The following is a 25,083-nucleotide window of genomic DNA, read 5'->3' on the forward strand; positions in this document are numbered from 1 at the left end:
GGAGTGGTGAATGCGATGAATACTGAGGTTCCTGCCTCCAGCTTCCAGGGAGTCCTGGCTTGCAAGGCTGACTCAGGAAAACAGCGCTTCTGGGCAGGGAAAACATTCTCAGCTGCTCTGTTCCCTACTGGTCTTCCTCTCAAATGACCACAATACAGGCCTCAGTGCTCACACTCAGGGCTCAGCACGGACAGCCGTGACTTCAGAGGCTTCAGGACATGTGGCCCGCCAGCGGATATGAGTGTGAAGGAGTGCTGCCTGCCTGGGGAAGGCTCATGTCCCCACCCTCGACCCCACTCTGAGGCAAGTAAAACAAACGACTGAGGAGGAAGACAAACAGCCCCATGTGCTCCTCCTGTCTCTATTTAGGAATGGGATGGGGAGGTCTGCACAGCTGATGCTTCCAGATGTGGAACCACAACACAGGCAGCTCCTGACAGTTTACCAGCCTGGGCTAAACTCCAGTAGCACCAGGGCCAGGCATATTCATGGGGAGATGAGGAAGGAAGGGGACTCACGAGCTCTGGTCAAGGGGGTCCCGGTAGGCACAAGGCTTTTACTCCAGATGGACACGTGCATGTAGGGGAGGGAGGGGGGGACAGAAGGCCATGTTTAAGAGGAGCCAACTTGGAAACACTATATGCTGTGTGATTCCAACTATACTGTAATGGTGAATAGTTGTTATGCATCTGTCAAAACCCAGAGTGTGTAATACAAATAGTCAACGTAACCATGTACCTTAAATGTAAACCATTTAGTTAATAACAATGTATATGCATACTGTGACAAATGCACTGCACCAACATCTGAATAGTATGGTTGGAACAGGCCTGGTGTGAGGAGTATGTGGCAACTGTATTTTTTACTTAATTTTTTCTATAAACCTAAAATTGCAAGGAAAAAAAAGCTATCAATTTTTAAGACTTAAAAAAAAAAAATGAAGGAGGAAGCTAAGGCCTTCAGCTCCCTGAGATGCTGTAGATGTTGGGTCTGGGGATCCCAGTAGTGTAATTTCTCAGGCACATTTGTTGTCCGCACAAGACCTCCTGGGATCTTTATCCCTATTTTTATTCTTCCTTAGCTTCTAAATCTAGAAGCAAGTCAGAAATGACTGAGATACAATTAGAAGTCAGCTCTATCCTCCTCTGGGCAGACGTCCAACCATGCTATCCCTTGTATCCCTGTCAGCTCTCGGGGAGCAGAGACTATCTCTGTGGCCTGTATGCCTAGCGTGGGGCCTGACTCCATTAGGCCCCCATGCGTGTAAGGAACTGAAGTATTCTCGAATTCATCATGTTCCTCTTGTCCCTGGTTTGTGGTTCCAAACCCCGTTCAACAGAGCTCCAATTCCACTCAGGTCACCATGCTACTGGAAGGGAGCAGCAAAATGGATTGTCCAGGCTCACTCAGGAAATCCCAGGTAAGCAACTAGAATGTGGAACTCGGTGGAATGATAGAATGTGCTGGGCTTCTCTGCATCTCCTAGCCAGCCTTAGCACAGGGCATACAGACATGTTCCACAAATGCCTCTGAAGTGAGGGGTGAGGAAGGGCCAGAGGAGGCATCCATTCTTATGCACCTTACAGGTGCAACAAGTGGCACACCTGTGGACAGTCCTGAAGTCAGTCACCTTGAGGACAAAAGAACTGGGCTAGATCTGTCATGGCCTAGCACACAGCTCCCTGGCATTTCTGAAACAGACACTCAAATGTTACAGAATTCTCTGCTACTTTCCCACATACTCCCATATACATATACCCATTTTTCTTACATAAATCCGTAAGTAATTCTTTCATTTTGTTTAAAACTCATATTACACCTCTTTTGAAATTCAGAAAACCATGCAGACTAGTGGGGGAGAAAATGAACACCAGTTACATATCAGATTCTATTCCAGGTACAGAAAAGACAGTGAGGGGAAAGAAAGTTCCTGGATTCAGGGAGCTTTCATTCTGGAGGAGAAGGAGGCAGTAAGCAAATGGACAAATGGATACCTGTCAGTGGGTGATAACTCTGAGGGAAAATAAATTAGGCTGAGGGGAGAGAGAATGATGAATTGATAAAAGGCGGCTAGGTTCAGGTCAGTTGCAGGAGGCAAAGCCAGTTGCTCAGCTGGTTGCAAGAGCAGCAAGGAGGCCAGGGTGGGTGGGATTGGGGGTGAGGGGGAGTAAGGGCAGCCCTGCTAGGCCTGGAGCTGATCACACTGAAGGCTTTAGAGTTTTCTCTGAATTAAACAGGCCCCCTGGAGAGTTTGGAGCAGAGAAGTGACCTCCCCAGGCTTCTCCACGGGAAGCTGAAACTGACTTCTCAAAGTGGACAGACGTGGGGCAGGGAGGGAGGGGCGTCCAGGTGGAAGCAGGCAGATCCCTGAGGGAGCGACTGTGACAGTCTGGGTGGTGGAGGACCAAGGTGGTAAGAAGGGGCAGGACTCTGGATACGGTAAAGCCAGTACTCTTTGCCAATTTAAAGTGGAGTGGAGAGAAGGAACAGAGTCAAAGAGGACACCAATGTTTTTGGCCTCATGGGTAGAATGGAAGATGCTGAACTGCAAAGAAGCCGAGGAGGAGGCTGGGTGGAAATTCTCTTCCTACTGACCAGGTCTGAGGACACCTAAGGGGGCAGTGGGCAGGGCTTTGTCCCACTGTGGGCTCCCCTCTCATTCCTTTGTCCCTTGAGCAGTGGGGGTTTCATGAGCACAGGCTTCCAGCTGCCCAATCCATCACTAACCGTCCCTTCCCGCTGCTCCCCTCTTCCCAACAACCCTTTCTATTGAATGCTCACCATGTGCTTCATAAATGCATTATAAGCCATCTCTTGTTTCTCTTTACCACCCTAAGAAATTGGGATTTCAGAGTCTAGGTAACTAGAGGTAACTAGCCCAGGGTCATAGACCTAGCAATTGGCAAGGCCAGGATTTAAACCCAGGCCTTTCTGGTTCCAAAGCCCGCACTAACCAGGATGCCACACAATCTCCAACCTGGAAGTGGCCCTAGAAATACTGTTTCCTCTTGAACAAACTTCTAATAAGATTCACCCCAGACTCTGTCCTCTCAGAGGGGACATTCCAGACGCTCCCCCAGACTCCTCTGGTCTTCCTCTCTCAGGAAGAATGTTAACCAGGATCCCCCCACCATGACGTTTTTTCTCTCCCAACTCCCGCCAGACCCTGAGACCCCCTCACTGCCTCTTCCTGTATGAGGGGAAAAGAGCTTGTCCAGAGCTTGGGAAGGGTTTCTGGCAATGCGATGAACTGCCTCCGGTCCAGGCCCCTGCCCTCAGAAAACAGAGACAGCCACAGAAGCAGATGCAGCCCATATGGCCGCACTTTGACCTCTGGCCAGTTCCCTAGCAGGTCTTATCTCCTAACTCATCCTGGGCGAGCACAGATGCCAAGGGGCTTGGGTTTCTGATGTGAGCAGAAACATTCTGAATCAAAAGCATTCTCTTGTGTTTTCTCTCTGCATCCTAATAGTGCTCTGAAAGGCAGCTTTGTGGGGACAGGGAAATAAAGGCTCAGAGAGTTTCTGTGACTCCTCTCAGTCACCCAACTGGCTGGTCACATAATTGTTCTTAAACCCAAGTGTCCTGTGTTGTCCCTCGCTCGCTGCAAAGAACCCCCGGGCTTCAGGCTGTCCACATTTGCTAGAGAAAAACAAGGAACTGTGGGCAGCTATGAGTTTTCCACAGCCAAGTCTCCACAACTGTCCTCAGCCAAGAGGGAGAGGTCTGTTTTGCTCTCCTGCAGGTAATTGCCTGTAGAACTCTTCCTGCTGGCTGTCCTGTGAGGATTTGCCTGCAAGGTACCATCTCCTGTCAGTTACCTGTCAAAGCTCCTGCCTCCTTCCCCAGGCTATTTTTCTGTGCAACCTGCCACTTCTCCTGACCAGGAAAAGTATCTGCTGGGCCAAGCGCCTTCTCCCCCTCTTCCCACTGAGGGCACACAGGACCTGCTTGATCAGACTTGCGGAAACCTGAGGAGCAAGTGAATTCAGCTGGCATCTACAGCGGACGCAGAGACTCAGACAGCCAATTCAGATGATGTCCTGGGCGGAGGGGGGCCATGGAAGAGGCAGGAGACATGTCCTGAGATGAGACCCAGCTGGAGGCGGCTTTCAGAACCATCTGCAAAGTCTGACTCGAGCTGTGCCACAAAGCCTGGCTGCCTGTGTGCTGCTGTGCCAGTCAAAACCTCCCAGTTGTGGTCCCAGTTTTCAGTTCCTGTTTCCTACAGCAAGTATCATAAAGGCCCCCGCTTGCCCCTTACATTTGTTAGTTGCAATAGGAACAGTCCTCCCTGCCACCACCGCCCTCCGCAAGCTTCTTCTTAGCAGGAGAAATTGGGCATTTTTTCCCTACAAAACCCGAGTTCAGGAGTCAGCAGTTTTCTGATGAAATCTTGGCTTTGCCACCTAACCAGCTGTGAGTGCAGAACAAGTCACGACAATTCTTTAAGCTTTGGCCCCTTTTCTGCAGAACAGGATCATACTGCCCGTCTCCACAGAACTGCAGAGGGAGAGTGCAAGGGTAAAGCCTGGAGGCTTAGCACAGGGCCCGGCACACAGTCGGTGCTCATTAACCAGCAGCTATCATTCTCCACATCACCAGAACGACAGAAGAGGCAGGCGGAGCTGCCTCCTTAGCACCAGGGCTGATTCCAAGTGATGGAATCATTCTCCCCTCCCGTGAAGGGTACCTGCCGCTCCTGCGTGCTCACCCTCTTGAGGGAGCCTTGCTACATAAACACGAGGCTCTGCCTATAAAATCAGGGGAACAAAAATGAAACCCTGCACAATACTGCCCTCAGCAACCTGTTCCATTTTTTTCACCAGTGCTCAAGACCTTTGTGGTGTTTCAATGACCGGGGGGGGGGGGGGGGGGGGGCACTGGCTGCCAACCTTCTTGTTCCCCTTTGGGCAGGAGAGCTGAGCTCCCCCACCCCTCCTCTCTCCCATTGTCAAAGACCACCCAGTGAAACTTGCTGGCAAGCTGCCACAGTCCAGACAAGCGAAAGCTGGGCCTCACCACCACCCAGCCTCCACCATCTCTGCAACACAAGGCTACAGAATGAAAAGCACCTGACCATGGGGCTTTCACCTGGAGCTGATGCGGCCTTCACGATGGCAGACCACCAGTGGTGTCAAGGAAGGGTTGCAGGTGATTGCTGGGAAGGCCTGTACATTGGAAGTCATTAGAATCTAACTCTCGGCTATAACACTGTATATTTTTATGTAACTTGTTCACTACAAAACATCAATTCATAATGACAGAGGTAAACAGCCATGAATTTCCACTGCTTCATGTGGTCTCCCTGTGCTGACTGGATTGTGAAATCCCCCTCACGTGGACACAGGTACATAAAAAGGAAGAGCTATGGTAACACCACTGTGGGATGATAGTCATTAGAGAGCAGAAAGAGAGTCAAGTGCCGGGGATGATCTGTGAAATAATTAAGAGCAGCCTCTGCTTTCATAGAAAAGTAATAAAGCTAGAAACCCCCAATTTTCCTCTCCAATTAACTGGGACCCATACATAATAAACCTGCTGAGATTGTAATGTTAGGTAAACTCAGACTAGTAAAGGCACCTGGCTGAGACTACTCTGGAAAAATACTGGCAGGCCTGGGGAAGGTTGGGGAGGGCTCTATTCCAGAGTTCAACTCCAGCCCCGCCTGGGAGGTGGTGGTGGGGGGGCTGGAGTTGAACTCTGGAATAGAGCCCTCCCCACCTCCAAGGTCAGCCAGCTCCAGAGGGGCCCTCTTCCTCTTACCTGTAGCTCTCATCCTGTGTGACAGTTACCTCTCAGCAGCCAAGGAGGTTCCTGGGCAACTGGAGAGCCCAACGACTTTTACTTGTCCCTAAAATAAATGACCCCTCACCAGCAACTCTGGAAATGATTTCAGAGTTAGCAAACCTGGTGCACACAGTAGAACAAAGGGCAAATGAAACTGAGAGGTAAAAAACTGAATTCAGGATGTTGTTTCTAAAATTCTCAGCTAAAATCTGACATGGGTGAGAAAGAAAAACCAAAATCACATGTTTCTCCTCCCACTGCCCCCAAAGCCATTCAGTAACTGGTTTCAGAATCCTAAGACTCAGATTTCTGAGATTCTGTACTCACTGCAGAACTTCCAGTTTTTCACTTTTCTAAAATTAACAAAACTACTCTGAACTTGCAATCTCCTGTCTCAAGTACACTTGAGCCTATCATCCGCTGAAGAAAAGTACATTTTCAGGGAGAAAATAAAGAACACATATAGGCAGAAGTCAAAGAACAGTTCAGTCCTACTAGTCCCATCTCTGTCTTTAAGACTTAGTCTGAGATACTGACTCTCCTCCCTCAAGAAGCCTTTATTTTTTTTTAAAGATCTTACTTATTTATTCACGAGAGACATAAAGACATAGGCATAGGGAGAACCAGGCTCCATGCAAGGAACCCAATGTGGGACTCGATTCCAGACCCCAGGATAATGCCCTGAGCCAAAGGCAGACGCTCAACCACTGAGCCACCCAGGCTTCCCAAGAAGCCTTCCTTAATTGACCCCGTCCAAGTACTTTAACACTACAGTTTGTATTGCAGTGTTCCCTTTAGTAATGGAATTCTGGATGGTGTAGGCTCTGGTATTGATCCCAGGCACACAGCAAGTACCCAATAAAAGCTTGTTGAAAGGATGAAGTCTCCAGCCTACACATACATCATCACCCTCGTCTTGTCCAATGCTGTCCAAACTCATTTTAGAGAAGAACAAACATTCCTTTGCCATACTTTTTGCTGCTCAGCTCCTTTTGAGTTATTATTATTATTTTTTTAATTCAATCCTACTTATCCTGGCCATATTATGTACTTTCCTGTTTCTTACCAGGAGAACTAGTTGAGACTTTCCTCAACATTTTCTCTGGCAACCAAATGAAGTTGACTGTGTATTATTGGCTCTGATCTTTCTCCTATGATTTCCTCTGACTGCCCAATAATCCTGTCACAAACATCAAAGGCCTTCTTTGAAGATAAGGCCAAATTCACCATTAGGAAAAAGAGAAATTATTTTCTAACTTTATTTCAAAAGTTGGGATGACACAGAATCCCTCTGGGTTTTGTGAAATAAACACTGCCCAGTAATGCAGATCACAAGATATTCGCTCTAATACCATTGACAGAGACATAAACACAGGGCTTTCCTCACCCAAACCCAAGCCGGACTCTTCTACACAGCCTCAGACTCCAAATCCCATAGTAAATGGTTTGTATCCAACATGTTGAATGGATTTGCCTCAAGGAAAGGAGGGTTCACACAGTCACAGAGGTTATCATAGGTTCTGACTAAAAGAGTGTCTGAACCAATCTGTTTGATCCAGATTCCACTCAGTGTCAGACTTTTCCAGTGCTAAAGGATGAGAAACACTGTATCCTCAAGAGGACAAAACATGGAAAAAAAATTTAAAAAGACCGATCCAATAGGCCAGAGAGGTATTAGATTGTGGGCGGAAGAGCTCACCTGCTTCTACTTCATTGCTGCTACCCTCAGATGGTGTGACTGTTGACAAGACTTCATGGGTCATGAGTTCCAGAAGTTTGTGCTGAGACTGGGGAAAAAGAGAAGTGTCTTATCTTTTGAACAACAAAATAAACAGTTCTGAAGTACTGGCTTTTTATAAGGTGCCTTGCTATAAACCATAGTAATTCCTTATTAATCCATTTTATAAATAAGAAAACAGAAAAAGCAGTTTTTCTAAGATCCTAGGCTTCCTTAAATCTCTAGTTACCTGGTCCCTCGTAGAAATGAGAGGAACCATGAATTAAGGACAATGATTACACTGAAGCCTAATCTTACAAAACCATTACCTTTGCAACCAGCAGCCCATTTTCATCAATATTCATCATATATCTCTCAAGAACATATTATTAGCAGGACTCATACAAAGTAAGGTGGGCTTATAGGAAAGGGGTTTAGGGTGCTAAGGCAGCAAGCAAGGAATGAACCCAGCATATAATCAAGGGTTAGCTACTAGCTAGATTTGGGCTGGAGCAGAAGGCTCCTGCTAAGGTAATATTATCATAAGGTGGGACAGAGCCACATGTGAGAGAGCTAAAAATTTGGGTTGTAAAGTTAAACTGTTTTTAAGCTGGGTGCTGAGTTGTTTATGGGACAGATGGAGGATGGGCAGTGTGGTGATAGGTAGCCAGTGGGGAGTCTAGCCATGTGTCAGCAGCAATTGTCAAGGGCATGAAGAAGCACGGTAGTAGCAGGCATGGAAAAGATGGTATAGATGGAAGAATAATAAAAGGTAAGGGCAGGAACGACAAGGCAAGCTTCAAAAGGGAAGCTAACACAATGGCAGTGCAGCCATGACAATCAATGAGTTAGTTCGGTGGTTTGAGTCTGTGTGAATGGAGTCCTCGGAAAAGCCAGGGCTTCCACCCAAATTCCCTACTCCTCATCTCAGTGCCACTTGAGATGGATCCTCTAAACCTTATTTCCTGCCTTCCATCTCCCCTTCTATACCCATACCAACCCTGAGGCCTCCAAAGAGGCAAAAGCCCTATTTAGGGAGGCTTTTTGTAAATACAGATACCTAAATTAAAAACACCCACTTCCATTCCACTCTCTCCCCGCCCACTGCCTAGGTCCCAAGTATTTGATTCGGCCTCATAAATGATAAAAATATTATACGTGAAGGCCTCATGTGGGAGCACTCCTAGGATTTAGGTGAAGTAGATTGGACACATCTGTTCTCTGTAAGTCTTTGGACAAAAATCTCTAGATGCTTCACTGTGGACTACAAAAATGTATATACTTTTATCACAACTATGAAAAGTATGCACACAGATGAACAAAATCAAGTTGTGTTATAGTATGGGAAAATGGGTCATTTAAAATTTTTTTTAAAATTATTAATAGATGCTTGTGCAATAAATAAAAATGAGGGGGAAAGGGTTTAGTTTGGGGAACCATCCTTTAACTAAGCTTATTCCCTCAGGGGCAAGAAAGATCCCAGTCTAGGGTCTGATGTACTAGAAATATTTAATAAATTGAAGTATAGAGATGACAAGAAATTCTAAATGATTTTTTAAAAATGTAGCAAATCACTATCTTTCCTCTGCCTCCCCAATTTCTACTCCCATCCCCTTTCTCTTATTTCCCCAGAAAGCAGACTCTAAATATATAATATCTTTTGGTGCCAGTTTAATACTTCCTTACTCAATCAGAAAGCAGACTCTAAATATATAATATCTTTTGGTGCCAGTTTAATACTTCCTTACTCAATCAGAAAGTACTGGATATCAATTAACTGATGCATTTGGGTCTTCAGCTTCTTCCCAGTTGTTTTGAAAGACAGAAAACTCCTTAATCATTAACCCCATCAGTGACTTCACTGAAGTCTGAACCCAGACCCTCTAGGGTCTTGTGGAATACTGTGACGACCAGACTCACTTGCTCTTCTTGCTTAAGCCCTGGAGGTCTCTGGAGAAGTCAATGGAATTATTTAATGAGCAAAATCCCCTACTCCTTCTTGGGGAATGGAAATCACAGATAAGTTGCTGAAGAGAGCTGAGAGCCCAAACATTTGAAAGAGCACTTCAAAGAAAGGAATATCTCCAAATCCATTTGGAGGATGGAAAGGAACACCCCCTTATCACAAGTTGGCCAACCAATACACAGCTAAGCAGGGTCTTCCATCCCCCACCCCTATCTGTGGTCAAGGAACCAACCATCGTGGCCTCTGCCTTGCCAGAGTAAAGCCAATGTCTGTCTGTGTCTTGGGCAATTTCTCCTGAGGAAATGTCTCTTGTAATGTTACTCCTCTTAGATCTCTTGAAAGAGGATGAAAGGGCCAATGTCTGACATCTCAATCCTCAGATTTCATAGGAATAGACAGCCTCCAGTCTCCCAAAGGGCCAAACTGAGAAATAAACGGGGGTGGGGGTGGGGGGTGGGCACAGTCAGCAAAGTGGTAGAATGAGGCAGCTCTTCTTTCATTTTTTACCTCTTCCATAAACTCACTCTAAAACTCACCTGGCAGGAAAATCATAACTCCACTGCTGTTTCCACCCTGCCTCCATCCCACTGACCCCAAGGTGCTTCAAGATTACCATGGGAACCTTCTGGGTTTCAATTATGAGACCATTAAAAAGTGCCAATTATAAGACCTCAGAAACGTTCCTGGGAAAGCTGTTACACACCTCAAAACGGCCAAGCTCTTGCCTCAGATTCACTTAAGTTCAGAAAATAGGTCACCCAGATGGATGGGTGCCCCAGCCCCCACCTGAGTCCAACAAGACTGTGTTATAATATTGTCCATGCTGACCTGGAGGAAATGGAGATTGATTTATTGGCTGTAATCAGAGGAGTGAAAAAAAAAAACATCACAGAGCTGAGCTGTGTGGGGCCCAGTTGTGGAAGAAATCAAAAACACTTGTGCACTGAAAAATTTTGAAAATTACATTTATTCCGTGTCCAATGTTTGCAAAGTTCTGAACAAAGCACTAGGTGACAAATGTGAGCCGGGTACAGGGAATTTGGGGGTGGCACAAGGGCCTGAAACCAAAGCACACTTTTCACTCAGTCCACTCAAAGGAACTCTGAATCAAAAACTTCCTCGAGCCCATTTGAACTGGCTAGGAAGGGATGGGGGAGCTGCAGTACATCCCACCACACCCATAAAGTGCTTGTTTAGGATTACCCACGTGTGGTTTGGGTATTCTTAGCTCTCCTGCCACATCTCTGGAAGAACACAACCACCTTTCAAGTAACCCAGCCACCGCCATTGCCACCGCCATCCCCCAAACAAAACTAAACAAATCCCCAGCGCTCCTCCTTAAGTCCTCCAGGTCCGATGCCCCGTGCCCCTCGAAATCCTCCCATCATCTGGAAGAGTCAACATGTGGCACCCTGAAAGCCAAGCGAGGCCTTCAACAATCCAGCAGGAGATCCCGCCTGGGCTCCTGGCCCCTCCCTACCGGCCCTTCCCACCTGTTCCAGAGGTTCACTTCCCCACCTCAGTTACACAAACAAATCTAAGAGCACAACTCCAGGATGCTGCGCGCGCGAACCCCCCCCCCCACACACACGCTCTCCCGCCGCTCCCCTAGCCCCACTGACCCCTCTGGACACCCCGCTCTCGGCCTCGCCCCTTGCACACACTCCCCCCCCCCCCCGCTAGAGATGCTCCGCAGAGGGCTGTTTCCCTCCCCCGCCTTCGGTCCCTCCTTCGGTGTTTTCTCTTTCTAACGCCAGGATGATCACCCCCCTCCCCCGGGGTTGCCAACCGGTGCTGCGCGGTTCCGGGGTGCCGCTGACCCACTGCGGGCTTCTCCCCGCGCCCGGCGCGCGGAGCCGGGACACCCGTGTCAGGCTTCGGGCACGTTTCGGAGGCGGTCCGGGCCCCGCTTCCACCCGACGAGCTTCCGGGAACCACCGGCCAGACTGCGCCGCAGGGAACCAGACGCGGCGGCCGGGGCCCGGTGGCGGCAGTCCCCGCACCCCGCGGCCAGCCTCGCCCCAACCCCTCCGGCCCCTGCACCCCGCCTCGCCCCAACTCCCCCGCACCCCGCGGCCCGCCTCGCCCCAACCCCTCCGGCCCCCGCACCCCGCCTCCCCCCAGCTCCCCCGGCCCCTGCACCCCGCGGCCCGCCTCGCCCCAACCCCTCCGGCACCCGCACCCCGCCTCCCCCGGCCCCTGCACCCCGCGGCCCCCCTCGCCCCAACTCCTCCGGTCCCTGCACCCCGCGGCCCCCCTCGCTCCAACCCCTCCGGCCCCCGCACCCCGCGGCCCCCCACGCCCCAGCTCCTCCCGTCCCCGCACCCCGCGGCCCCCCTCACCCCAGCTCCTCCGGCCCCCGCACCCCGCGGCCCCCCACGCCCCAGCTCCTCCCGTCCCCGCACCCCGCGGCCCCCCTCGCCCCAGCTCCCCCGGCCCCTGCACCCCGCGGCCCCCCACGCCCCAGCTCCCCCGGCCCCTGCACCCCGCGGCCCCTCTCGCCCCAAGTCCTCCGGTCCCTGCACCCCGCGGCCCCTCTCGCCCCAAGTCCTCCGGCCCCTGCGCCCCGCGGCCCCCCTCGCCCCAACTCCCCTGCACCCCGCGGCCCGCCTCGCCCCAACCCCTCCGGCCCCGCGCCCGGCGCGCCCCCCTCGGCCGCGGTCCCCGCCGGAGCCCGCGGGCCGAGCTCCCGGACCCGCTCCCGCCGGCGGCGCTCCCTCGGCGTCGCCCGGCCTCCGACCGCGCCCCCCCCCCCCCCCGCAAACCAACACAGAAACACAACTTTTTGTGAAAAGAAAACAAACTTCGGCGACGTGACTCACCCCCGGTGCAGCGGCTCCTGCGGAGGGCGAGCGGGGCCCGCGGCCGGCCGGAGGGAGCCACCCGGCACCGCGGCGCACGGCCACACGCCCCGCACCGCGACACCCGCGGGCTCACCGAGCCGGAGGGCGGCCGCCGCGGGAGCACAAAGGAGCCCCAAGGAGCCCCGGCCCGAGCGGTTGCCGGCCGGGGAGGGCGGGCGCGTGCGGGCGCGTGCGGCTGCGGCGGGCGTGAGTGCGTGTGTGTGCAAGGGCGAGTGTGCTGCGCGCGCGCCGGCTGACACCGCGGGCCGGGGCTCAGGGTCCCCGCGCCAGGAAGCCGGGGTCGCGGCGGCGGCGGCGGCGGCAGGAGCACAAGGCAGGGGACGCCGCGCCCGGCGCACCCGGTCCCTCCATATGGAAGACGCTTTTTTGGATGAGTGAACTCGCAAACAATTCCTTCTTTTGCTTCTGCTGCCTAGGAGCCTCCCATTGCCGCGCGAGGCGGAGGAGGAGGGGGAGCCGAAGAGGCGGGGAAGAGGGGGAGGAGCAAGCCGGGGCAGAGAAAAAGTCTTGGAAAGGAAAGGAAGCTGGAAAAAAAAAAAAAAAACACCAAACCAGACCAGTCCCCCAAACTCCGTTTTCTCCTAACGCCTGCCTTTTCCTTCTGCTGCGCTCTAGCCCGCGCTCCTCCCCCACTTCTGGCTCCCCTTCCGAGGGCAGTGCCCCCGGACCCCTCTCCCCCTTCAGCCTCACCCCAGAGCCTTGCTCGCCAACCTATCCTCCTCTCTCCCCGTCACTCGCTCCCCCGAGACTGTTTCTGACACCCCAGTCTCAGTAGTCGTCCTCATTCGGCAAACTATCGGCTAAATCACTAAAAGCAGACTTTGTCATTAAACGTCCCCAAACTGGGGCAGCGGTTGTCAAAGAAATTGGGAGGAAACCGGTCTCGGCGAAGCCCCGACGCCACCTCCCCCGACCCACCGGGTGGGGATGGGAGGGAGGGTTGGCCGCGTCCTGCGCTGACAGCGCCCTGACCTCCATTCATCATCCCGGGAGGGAGAAGCAGGAAAAGCATCCGAGGGGGAAGGGGGGGGGGGCTAGTGGCCTAAGAGAGAAGTTGGTTACCTCCGCGTGTGCGTGTGTTAAACGCCTCTGCTTAGTGTTGGGCGGAAAACAATTTAGCGGTTCTCGAACTTGAGCGGCCTCAGAACCTCCCAGAGGCTTACTAAAACTCGGATTGCCAGGCCCCGCCCCCCAGTTTTCTGATGCAGCAGATTCTAGGGTGGGCCTGAGGGTTTGCATTTCTAGTAAGTTCCCAGGTGACGTGGTGATCCTGACCTAGGGCCACACTGTAAAAACACTTTTCAAGGTATTGAGAAGCTAAACATATACTGACTTACTGGCAAGTTGGGTCCTCTCCTTCTTCAGGGATGAGACGTAGATCACGTAGATCACCTCACTGAAGTCCACACCTTTATATTGCAGCTGAGGAAAACGAGACCCAGAAAGGTTAAAGTATTTGTTCAACGTGAACCTCAAGTTTGTGCCCAAGTGGGAAGGAAGCCACCTCAGAATTGATCAGCAGGCCAAGAGTGGGGGAGGAAGGTGCTGCCTCTTTTCTGTGGCAAGGCAGTTGCCCTGGGAGTCAGGAAGCCACTGTGTGACTTTGAGAAAGTCACATAACCAGAAGGTCTCTAGGCCACAATTGGATTTTTTTAAGTTTCTCATCAGTAAAAAAGGACATACTTTACGCTGAGTATATGATTTTAATCGATTCTGAATCAAAAGATGTTTAAAGGGGCAACACAGGGGACACCTGGTTGGCTCAGCAGTTGAGCATCTGCCTTCAGTTCAGGGCATGATCCCCCGATGCTGGGATTGAGTCCCACATCAGGCTCTTCGCAGGGAGCCTGCTTCTCCCTTTGCCATGTCTCTGCCTCTGTCTCTCATGAATAAATAAAAATCTTTAAAACAATTTTTTAAATAAAGGGGCAACATAAATATCTCATTCAATATGTTGTACTGCTGCTTTTTTCATGTATTTGGTAATTCAGGCAGCCAGATTTTCACTGATTTATCTGATACTTTCAACAATGTGTGCCTGGATTCTTGGGGCCTGTCTTTGGGGCAAAATGAAAAAAGGGATGATCCATCTTCAACAAGAAGGTGAAAAGACACTGAAACTCCCTCTTGGAACTGTGTACCTATACTCTTTCCTCTTCTTTCTTCTCCCATTCCCTCCCTCCCCACTTTCCTTCTCTGGTACTAACATTCTCCCCACCCCACCCCCAGCATTCCCCAAGACCTACTTTTCTCCCCAGCCAATGACCTTGTTAGCTTCTACCTTCTTCTTGTCCTCCTCCTGCGGCACAGGACTACAAGTCCTGGAGTCTACCCTGGATACAGAACTCTTAACTCCCCCAAGGGAATAGGTTAGCAGCCTTCCACTGCAGTGAAATAGTCCTTCTCTGCAAGCCCCAAGTGGGATATCCAACTGTTTTTCAAAGATGACTCCAAGTAGTACCATTCCCACTGGCAATGTGGGGTTCTAATGCAAACACCATGCATGAAGTTCTTAGATCGATTCTTCTGTATTTCTATACATACTATTTGTTGCTCAACATCTCAAAGATGTCCCTTACCCCTTCACATTGTCTTCTTCCTCAGACTTTCTCTTAGGACCCTCCATTCTTATTTTTGAATCTTTGCTCCAGGCTCCGAGTCAACAAGTCAGAGCACAAGCAGAAAACAAAGATCACAGTCCCCTACCAACGCTATTTAGCCAGGATAAAGGCCCATGGCCTTATACTTCCCTCCATCCGAGTCTGTTCACGTGGCTGCTCATCTTTCCCACAGAGTTTAGACAGAATGCAGATCACAGCGTAATTTAGAGGGTTTAATTCTGCAACAGCATCAAGCATAGTGTTGGCACCCCAGAAGTGTTTATTGTTTTTATGGCTCTTTGTATTAACATAATTATGTTTATTATTATTACTTCAGTAAGAACACTGTTATCTCTGAATTCTCCCCCTTTGCTTGGAGCAATCCTTGTCTAGTTCCTCCCTTCTCTCTCTGTTAGTTTCTCTATCCTAACCCTCCCCACCCAGCACTAGCTCCCAGCCATCTCAAAACAGAGTCAAAGCTTGCGGTAAGGTGCTTTCTGCTACTCTCTACTCTGTTCATGGTGATTTCCCTTTGGCATCTTGCTTTCCTGGGGGCTTTCTTGCCTCCATGAAGGAGGGAGCATTTAGCATGAAAGTGATCATGACATTTATTACATTGGGAGGGAGCAGGGACTGTATATAGGTCTACATAAGTCACTATATAGAGTGAACTGGAAGGAATCCCAGTGAGTGAAGTGAAAAGAGGGGTGTCCCTCAGGTGCTGCAGACACACTACCCATTACAGCATAAACAAGAGAACTCCTTCATTGTGAAGCATATCTGGAGAGGACTGTCTGAGAAAAATTACTAAAATGTACACAGAGAAATAGGTACTAGATAATTTTCCCTCTTTTAAAATAAATCTGTCTGCCTGGGTATATACTATGTTTATTGAAAAAAAATTAGAAAATACAGAAAAGCATAAAGAAGGGGAAAATCATTTTAGACCCACTTACCCCTGGATAACACTGTTAACCCATTGAGGTATTTTTCCTGATCATTTTCTTCTTGTTATTGTTGTTGGTTTTTTTTTTTCTCATCAGTACAAATACATACTTTGTCTACACTGAGTATATGATTCTAATTGATCAGAACTGGAAGATATTTAAAAGGGCAACATAATCAGATACCTTTATTCAATATTTTGTACTTTTTTTCTTATGCATTTGGTAATTTAAGCAGGGGCCAGTTTTATCGTTGATTTATCTGTACTTTCATATTTTACAAAATTGTGTTTATTGTATATAGAAGTTGTTATCCTACTTTTTAAATTTAACATTCTGATATAATTAAATCTTCTTCAAAATTTGCCTTTAACAGCTGTGTACTATTCCATCAAAGAGAGACATTGTTATTCAACCATTATCCTATTGTCATATATTTAGATTGTTTCCATTTTTATTATGATAATGCATCAGAGTTAACTAAACATGTTGTCATAAATCTTATTTACAATTCTGATTATTTCCTAAGGGTGAATTCCTATGAGTAGGAGCTTTGGATCAACAGATATAACATTTTTTTAAAAAGATTTTATTTATTTATTCATGATAGTCACAGAGAGAGAGAGAGAGGCAGAGACACAGGCAGAGGGAGAAGCAGGCTCCATGCAGGGAGCCCAACGTGGGATTCGATCCCGGGTCTCCAGGATCGTGCCCCGGGCCAAAGGCAGGCACTAAACCGCTGCGCCACCCAGGGATCCCCAGATATAACATTTTAAAGGCTTTTGGCTGGTATTGCAAAATTGTCCTCTAGTGGCTCCAATGTACATTTTCATCTCTCAGATCTCAACAACAATGAGATCATCAAGCACAAGGCCCCAAGTGGAGACTTGATTGAATTATCCAGTTTGGATGACTGCACTAACCAGATAAAGAAAACAACTGCCAAATATTCACTACACTGGAGACAACGCTCAAGTGGGAAAAGCTGAACAATAATTGCTTGCTATGTGAGCTCAGTTATATTCATGATCTTATGTAACCTTTCCAATAACCCCTTGAGAAATAAGGTAACATTTACTGAGCATCTACTCTCACAGCCTCTGTGCTCGGTTCTACGTGTACACTCAGTCTGGAATCCCCGCAACAACCCTTCCTTGTAGGTTTGATCAACTCCAGTTCCAGTATACATATGAAAAATTAAGTAACTTGCCTAAGATCCCCCAACAACTAAGTGGTGGTACCAATGCCTAAACCTGAGGTTTTTACAGTGTAACATTTCCTATAACTATTTCAGGAGGTATATAGGCTACTTATGGGGTAAGAAAAGCATATTCAGAAGATACTTAAATTTTGTCAAGTCATTAAAGATCTTTTCTGGGCTTCTGAATGGCTGATTTTTTTTTAAAAGCATCCAAGTTAATTCAAGGAACTAAGGTATTTTATACACTGTAATTGACAGAAAAGTCTTAGGACTGTATACCTTAAGAGAATGGAGCGCTGATGTAGGAGTTAAGATTAAAGACTAGATACTAAAATTCATAGTATCAACAGTAGTTAGCAAATTGGCTTTTGTATACATTCCTATTCTCAAAGCTAATGTTTGGATAAAGATTTTTATCTTGATCAGAGGTGCTAGAAATAAAATATTGTATCCAACTTGCTGGCTTCAAATTCTAGCTATTGAATGTATAAAGCTTTTAGTAATGAAGGGAATATGCTCATTTTCAAAATAAATACAAAAAGTCATTAATTTGTTACTAGGAAAATTAGCTCTCATTTGCTTGTTAGTGGGCCATTTACTAGTTACCTGAGTTGGCCTACCATTCAAGGCTGAGTATCACAAGGGCTGTCGGAGAAGTGTGCACAGTTGCTCCAAAATATTTGATGACTGAATGATGAATGAAAGTATAAGATTGACCTCTGCAACAATTAGTAAACAATGCAAGACAGCATGTAATTAAACCCTAAATTGCATGGTTTGGGCAGGATTACAGGTGAGCCTGGTACAATGCCATCTACTCCCCATACAAGTTGAGCTGGCTGGGATTGACTTCCCTAGCCCAGTGCTGCCAACTTGGGCATTCCTATGCACCGGGTGTTCTGCTGACTTTAAGGGATCAGTCTTCTGAGCCCCCTGAGGCTGCCTAATAGATAAGGGTACTCTAAGGGGTGGATGACATTAAATAAAAGGGGAAATGGTGCAGCAAAACAAATCTGGGTTTGGGTACAGTCTTTAAACAAGCCTGCAAGCTTAGACATTCTGAATCCCAGTTCCTTCATCTGTGAAAACTGGAAATATATCTGAAGTATCTCTCTCATTATACGATTGTTAGTGGGTTATCTGATACAATCATACCAGTTGTTTATGGCTAGCACCTGTTCTGAGAGGTCATGCAATGCCCATTGCACTTTTAAAAACATAAACTTTAGTAGGCACATTATAAATGGCAGTTATAGTAGTAAGAGTCTGAGTCAGAGGTGAATCAAGGACAGAGAAATGGAAAACAGGACAATGCAAGGCCATTTTTGTGACCCGTGCTGCATGCTTGATTTTGCACACTCCTTAAGTCACAGACAAATAGAATTTGTTGACACTGAGTTCTAAGAGACTCCATTTTTCCCAAGATATCAGATTCTCTGAAGCAAGCACAGGCCCCATTTAGTCCCACGTGAAACCTCTACCTTCTACAACTCCCTCTGTTTGCTCTCATCCCCACCCCCCCCTCACGTGTTAGGCTGAGAAACTTGGATCCTCCAGCTGTTAGATATTGTGCAGCTGACGGCAGCCCAGGGCAGCAGGCAAGAGACTCCAGACGAAAGCCAAAACTCAAAGAAAACTGGACCTCAGAGCTTTGATACCAAACAGCCTCCGTTAAATTTGTTCAGTCAGCCATAAACAGGGAAGGAGTTTCTCACACATCCTGTAAGGGGGTTTGGTGATGGGGTGCTTCTATGGAGGGGAATCAAGGTTCCAGGGCCCAAGCAGGACAGAATCAAAAGCCAAACTGCTGTTGCAAGTTTAGAGAGGTAATGTGCTACCTGGTTGTGCTCTCACTGTATTCTTTTCTTTCCCTCTTATGAGGTACCGGGGATTCAATGGGACTTTGGGCCATAGTGACAGAAAACCAACTATGTCCCAGCCTATGTCAGCTGTCCCATTTCTTTAGAACAGCCCTTACAGTGGAAGCCCAAGAAAGGAAAAGGAGTTGAGAGGAAGACAGAGATACTGGGGCTCCCTACTACCTGTCCCACTCAGATTCAGATACCAGTTTCATCTTCTTTGCCTTCTATTGGTTCATCAACTAGGAAATGAAATCATCTGAGGTTCGATGGGCCCAATTTGACAAGTGCCTTACCTATGAACCTCTGCCTGGAATAAAGAAGGACAAAAATTAATCATAGTCCACCCTACTGACTTCCTCGTTTCTTTAAAAGAAACAACAAAACACCAAACCAAACCAAAAAAACTCATAAACCTTGTCTTTATTATTCAGGACAGATATGGACAGGATCAGTCACATTACTCACTGCCTTAAAGTTCTTTAGTGGCTCCCAGCTCCTTTGATATAGGGGACAAGTGCTCCCTGCTCTGAACCAGCCCACCTCTCCAGCCCGGCTCCCCAGTGGCTCATCGACCTGCACCTTATGCTCTAGCATCTCTTTTCTCTCCCTCAAGAGGTCATACTTCCTTGTGCTTCCCAACCTGACCAATTTCTGTCCCTCTGACTCAAACTCTTATTTATTCTTTAAGACTTCCCACTAGCATCACCTCCTCTAGGAACACTCGCTGACTCTCCCTCCCCAACTCCAGTTGTCTGCCCATGCACTGGAGTTGAACCCTCTCCCATCCTTTATCACAGCATCCGTAATGGGCAGTATAGTTGTGATTGTGAGTCCATCTGACTTCCCTCAGCTGGAATACCCCTAAGTGGAAAGGAAATTCATTTCAACTTTGTACCCTCAGTGCTTAGCATGACACTTAGCACATATTGGGTATCCAAAGTATAAATATGTCAGATGGATGAATGAATGAAGAGTTAATGAATCAAGTATCTCTGTCACAGCAGTTGAAGCCTAGTCAATCTATGTCGTCTGGAATGCTGAAAGGATACTAATAACCAATACTGCACCTGGGGTAGAATTATAGTTTGAATACCAAAACCAGATCCTTGCCAAAAGCAACTATTGACTGATTTGTCTTAGATACAAAGTCTGATGGCCACCATATGGTATTCTGCATTTGGATGCTAATGGTGTATCTGAAAGGATAGCATATGACTGACTTTCAGCTGTATTTTAATTTTTATTTTGAGATAATTATAGATTCCCATGAGTTGTAGGAAATAATACAGAGTTCCTGTATACCCTTCACCTAGTTTTCCCCTAAATATAGCACAGTATCTAGCCTAATTATAGTAGTGTATCTTAATCAAAGATGTCTTAATATCTTAATCGAGTTTGATACAATCATCAACCTTATTCAGATTTTGCCAGTTTTACTTGCACACTGATTTGTGGGTAGTTGTGTTTTTGAAATGATTTGTACGTTATTGTGTCTGTGTGGTTAAGCCCCTGAATGTCTGGCCACAACCATTAAGAGTCAGGATTGTGCCCAGTTGGCCCCATAAAGAAAGGGCTTGAGTTTCTCCCAGAAAGCTTACAGCAACAGGATTCATTCCTCATCCAGTCTCTGCTTTACACCCTCCCTCTCCTGAGATTCGACTGTAGAATATCTTATTCCTCCTCTGACAGGACAAGAAAAGACACAGTCTTCCTGGAGGATGCATGATGAGTTGGGATAATTCCATTCACCCTTCTCTGCCATCAGCCAACACAACAGAGTAGGCTACATATTTTGCAGAGTCTAAGTACAAAATAAAAATGCAGGGTCCCAGTCAGAAATGGGGAAGTCAGCTCTTTTCCTCCCTAGCTGCTTGAAGCTCGGCCGCCATCATGAATGACACAGTAACTATCTGGACCAGGAAGTTCATGACCGACTACTTCAGCAGAAACAGATGGTCATTGATGTTCTTTACCCTGGGAAGGCAATAGTACCTAAGACAGAATTTGGGGGAAAACTAGACAAAATGTACAAGACCACACCAGATGTCATATTTGTATTTGGATTCAGAATCCATTTTGGTGGTGGCAAGACAACTGCCTTTGGCATGATTTATGATTCCTTGGATTATGCAAATAAAAATGAACCCAAACATAGACTTGCAAGACATGGCCTGTAAGAGAAGAAAAGACATCAAGGAAACAGTGCAAGGAATGCAAGAATAGAATGAAGAAAGTCAAGGAGATTGAAAAAGCCAATGTTGGTGCTTGCAAAAAGTGAGCTGGAGATTGAACAATAGAAAGAGTAAAGATTCTGCAGTAGCTTTATTTTCAGTGATTGTGCAGATTTTTTCATGAGAGGATTAATAAACTAAGAACGTTAAAAACCAAAACAGAAACAAAAAACGAAACAAAAAAAAGGAATGGGGAAGTCAATCTCCCTTTCTTATACCCATAGCAGATGGCCAACCCCTAAGGGGCTGTAATGTGCATACCAAGATACCCTAGGAGATGAGCTATAGGCCCCTGCCCAGATGTCTACTGAAAGCACTGTGAAACTGCCAGGCTTGGGGGGAGGGGGGTAGGAAGCCACTGCCTCATTCTTCCCTGAGATGCAATGGGTTTACATGCCCTACACCAACCCTCCCCACTTACGCCTAGGCCCCTATCAGAGGCAGAGGGTGACTGAAGCCATGGAGCAAGTATCGGGTGGGAAAAGCTGGGGAAAGCCAGGGCACTAGGAGTCAAGGGAGTAGACAGCTGAGCCCCTATCTCAGGTAGGCAGTGGGAGGCAGGATGACATGTGAGCTGAGACTCCAGAACTCCACTGCATGTTCTACTGCCCAGTTGAACTTCCCTTACAAAACACAAATTCAAAGAGAAAAATGTCAAAATAGTAGCCCCGGAGATTAAAACCAAGTGTGGGACCTGAGGGCAAGTCTCTGTGTAACACATACCCATGAAGTTGCCTGAATATACCAAACTCAGAATTCATTAATTGCATTTGTTACTCTGTAATTGCCCTAGTCCAGACCCTTATCATTTTTTTTATGTGGAAGATTGCAAAAGCCTCTTTATTAATTGTCTTGCCTCCCATCTGCCTCCATCACTGGTCTGTTTTTCATATTACCAATGGAGACGTCTTTAGAAAAGTCAAGTTTGATGATGCCATAGCTTTCCCTCCACCTGCACCTCACCACTTTTAGGATGAAATCAAACTCGTAAGCAAAGTGCATTAAACCTTTCACGCCAGTCCTGAACAAGTATCTCCTCAATGTGGTCTGTCTCCTACCATTCCCCACCCCTGACCTTGTTCCCCTGACCTTGTTCCCTCCCTTACTTTACTCAACTTCTTCAGAATGTTCCAGGATCATGTCTCTAGGCTTTTGTGTATGTGATCATGTCTCTAGGCCTTTGCTGGAGCACCTTTACTACCTATTGCACCAAATTCCTATTTTTCCTGCAAAACTTAGCTCAATTGTTAGCTCCTCTGGTCTTCTTTGCCCAGCGCAATAAAATAGGTGCTTATTATCCAAGGGCTCATATATCACTTGGTGTTTACCCTTATTATAGCACCTACTGTTTGTTTGGTAATTAACCATTTTAAGCTGTTATGTTTCTCAACCATAGGAGATGTCATTTACACTGTGGTGTATTTTCAATTTTCCTCAACTGATGTGATCCCCTTGAAACCCCTGGTTACCACTGTATTCCTAATACCTTGTACAACTTCTGGAATAAGATAGGCAGTAGGTAGATGTTTGCTAAAGAGAGGAAAAATTGTAGATGCCACTGTATAGTATTTCGTACTCTCCCAGCTCTGGCCCCACAAATTCTCTCCACTTTCTTAGCTGTTTGATGTCTTAGGAGCTAATATGATTTGACAGCACAGTCAATCTGATCGTGCAGGCACAGGCGGTTTCGGTGACAGAAAATAATGATTTGACCAAATTTGAAGCAGTGGCTGTGTACAGACAGTTTGGTCCCTCAGATTGGGGCCTTTGATATTAAACACAGAAATGCTGATAGTTATCTCCATCAAGAATGACCAATTCATAAAGTTACCATGCAGCATTTTGAAAAATAAACAGAAATGTTTAAATATACAAAGCAAGAAAAAAATGTTTTATGGATGCAGAAAAACAACTTACAAGTGCATAACATGGGGGCGCCTGGGTGGCTCTGTCGTTTAAGTACCTGTCTTCAGCTCAAGTCATGATCCATGAGTCCAGGGATAGAGCCTGAGTCAGGCTCCCTGCTCAGTGGGGAGTCTGCTTCTCCCTCTCCCTCTGCCCCTCGCCCCACTCATGCTCACTCTCACTCTCTCAAATAAATAAAATCTTTTTTTAAAAAAATACATAACATGCAGTTGTTAAAACTTGTAAAACTATACTCCACAAAGAGAATTTTACTGTATACAAATTTTTTTACAAATCAGTTATGGTGAGGGAGGCTCTACAATGTAATACAAATTGTAACAACTGAACCTAAATATAACAAACGAATAATACAATGATATGGTAGAAGAACTAACCCAAGTTTCTCTGGAAAACAGTATTTGACTACATATTATAAGGCTAAAAGAAAAACAAATACACAAAAAAGGCATTTTAGTAAATTTCTTTTTTTTAAAGAAAGATTTTATTTATTTGAAAGAGAGAGGGACAAGAGAGAGCATAACCATGGAGCAGGGAGAAGGAGAAGCAGGCTCCCTGCTGAGCAGGGAGCCAGAAATGGGGCTCTATTCCAGGACCTGGGGATCATGACCCGAGCCAAAGGCAAAAGCTTAACGGACTGAGCTACCCAGATGCCCCAGTAAATTTATTTCTCAAAGGGATATGGATTAGCAATTCTGAAACTACTTTGTGTATATAGTAAGGGTGAACAAATAAGCACATTGTGGAAATGTAGAATGTATGCAGAAATAAATACATTGTAGAAATGTAAAATTTCATTGTAGAAATGAAAGCCAGGCTTTTCAAAGTCAGAGGAAGAAGTTACAAATAAGGAAAAGGGAAATATTAGAATGAAGGCTGTGTGTTAAATAAGAGTCAGAGGTAGCAGTATGAACTCATGGTTTTAAAAATATATATACAGAGAAAAGTACACAGAAATAAACATAGATGTGTATAGGCACCAAGTACACTCCTTGTATTCACACATACATTTCCTAGCTCTATCTGCTGAGAGGGCCCAAAAGCAATGACATCCCAGCAATAGTGTGCATACCCAGCACTCAAATTGTGATTTCTATATACCATTCTTCAGTAAAAGGAATTAGAAATTCTTCAAAAAGTATTTGATTCTAGGGCTAGGACATTTGGAAAAATACAAGATCAGCCAGGAATATCTTCTGTTGTCAACAAAGGAAGGAAGTACTCAAAAAATGGCTGGAGTATACAGAAAGGGCAGAGAAGCCAACCTGCAGCTAAAGCTGGCTACAATTTCAGCAATAAAGTAACTAGCAGTTTTATTGGATTATAACCAATAGAACAAAATAAGTATACCTGAATCCACACTGATATAAGTAACTGAATGAATGAATGAATGAATAAATGAATAAAATAGAATAAAAGCAGAAACTCATTATACAGTAATTCCAAATAATAAATGAGAAGGAGTTAGGAAAACAGAAAATCTTTATTAGAACATCACATTAATATTCTTTAGGGTGCTACAATCAGCGGGCAAAAGGTATTTTCATAGTCTCAAAATATCACCCCAAGATATTAATCACAAAACTTTTAACTGCCTTTACTTTGAACAAAGAGAGTAGATACCACCTCAACAAAGTGATTCATGTTGACATCACTAATAATAAGATATATTAATACTATGTCCCCCTAGTATGATACATTGAGAAAAACATATCACTTCTGTGCTATTCTTGCCCCAAAATGGAAAGCATCAGACAAACTGAAATTGAGAGACAATCTACAAAATAACGAATACTCTTCAAAAGTGTCAAGATCAAGAAAAAAGGAAATGTTACAGATGGAGCCAATGAGACATGACAACTGAATGTAAGATGGGACACCAAATTGAGTTCTATAACAGAAAATATAGTAGAGGAAAAACTGATGAAATCTAAGTAAGTTCATAGTTAAGTTATTTTGAGAGTCAATAAAGATATTACAGGTGA

The 25,083-nt window shown here is 46.5% G+C and overlaps 1 protein-coding gene across 5 annotated transcripts in view; it reads right to left on the reverse strand.

Annotated features, from left to right (window-relative positions):
- Positions 1-12,680, reverse strand: part of BOC (BOC cell adhesion associated, oncogene regulated) — a 79,282-nt gene extending 66,602 nt beyond the window's left edge. For 4 of the 5 annotated variants that reach the window (XM_055316081.1, XM_055316080.1, XM_055316077.1 and 1 more), the window contains exons 1-2: positions 12,296-12,680; positions 7,490-7,577 (exon numbers count right to left, since the gene is read on the reverse strand). The gene's annotated coding sequence lies outside the window, so the exon portion shown is untranslated. The remainder of the gene's footprint in view (positions 1-7,489; positions 7,578-12,295) is intronic. The other variant, XM_055316082.1, reaches the window with a different exon arrangement.
- Positions 12,681-25,083: the final 12,403 nt, after the last annotated feature.

Source organism: Nyctereutes procyonoides, unplaced genomic scaffold (genome assembly GCF_905146905.1).
Source record: "Nyctereutes procyonoides isolate TBG_1078 unplaced genomic scaffold, NYPRO_anot_genome, whole genome shotgun sequence".
Taxonomy (NCBI): domain Eukaryota; kingdom Metazoa; phylum Chordata; class Mammalia; order Carnivora; family Canidae; genus Nyctereutes; species Nyctereutes procyonoides.